This window comes from Alligator sinensis, unplaced genomic scaffold, assembly GCF_000455745.1.
Source record: "Alligator sinensis unplaced genomic scaffold, ASM45574v1 scaffold14_1, whole genome shotgun sequence".
Taxonomy (NCBI): Eukaryota; Metazoa; Chordata; order Crocodylia; family Alligatoridae; genus Alligator; species Alligator sinensis.
The window spans coordinates 231994-232758 of record NW_005842709.1 but is presented as its reverse complement, the minus strand read 5'-3'; positions in this window follow the sequence as shown (position 1 = coordinate 232758).

Genomic DNA, 765 nt, shown 5'->3' with positions numbered 1-765 from the left:
GTTGTTGTTACAGGCTGGACTGCTACTGCGGGAGTCACTGCTGCTGTTACTGTTTCAGGCAGGAGGGGCGGATGCACTCCTCTGCTTGACTCCCCCTTTCGTCGGCAGGAAGGTGTGGTCGGCAGAGGCGGCGCTGCGGCACTAGGCGGGGTTGCCGGAGACGATGCTGCGTCGATGGGCGGAGTTGCTGGCTGAACTCTCATGGGTTCCTCCGAAGCTCCAGCCTTCTTTTCCGGTTCTTCCACGCGGTCTCCCTCTTGCTCGGCGCCATCCTGGGCTGGCGTTTCAGGATCCCTTCTCTCAGCCGCTTCTTTGACCGCCTGAACAGCCATACGCAGCTGGGCCTCCAAACTTAAATTCTTATTCATTAAATCAGCAATTGTACGAAAAGTTGCACTGGATTTTCCCCCCTTGTCGTACCACAAGGCCACTCTCTCATCCGTGGCGCGTCTCTCTGTCTCTAGATCTTCGCGGAGCTCAGATGGAAGCTCGTGACCCCTTAATCTAGCTGCCATGAGGGGAGGGAACTGGCCAATTGGCTCCGGTTCCCCACTCTCCCGAGCATATCTTAGGCATCGGGCACACTCCCGGGTGAAGGCCGGGTTCGCTTCGCCCGCCGGGTTGGGTCTGGCAAGGGACACAATATCGAGGGGCCTAAACAGGACCCGCTTGTCGCTCATAATACACCCGAACACCGCAGGGAGCAAATACACTTCTTTTTCCCTCGGGGCTCCGTCTTCGAAGACTCCCTCTTCTCCCTTCAGC